We start from the raw sequence: 253 nt of genomic DNA, 5'->3' as shown, positions 1-253 counted from the left end.
GCAGCACACCGACGTATGTGAGATACGACAGCGCCACCTGTGAAATAGCCAGGCCACTAGGGCGTCTATTTGGTGCAGACACCATACCGCCCTCTGTGGGACGCCGTTGACAATGCGACCCACAGGCACACGAATGCCATCTCTGGCAATGTGACGAAACTACATGGACATCCAGCCCAGCCCAGACACGACACGACACCGCCATCTACAGGAATGCAATGACACCACGCCAACCATAGTGCCAAAACACAGC

Source organism: Schistocerca nitens, chromosome 7 (genome assembly GCF_023898315.1).
Source record: "Schistocerca nitens isolate TAMUIC-IGC-003100 chromosome 7, iqSchNite1.1, whole genome shotgun sequence".
In the NCBI taxonomy this organism is placed as follows: Eukaryota; Metazoa; Arthropoda; class Insecta; order Orthoptera; family Acrididae; genus Schistocerca; species Schistocerca nitens.
Note: the sequence above shows the minus strand (reverse complement) of the source record.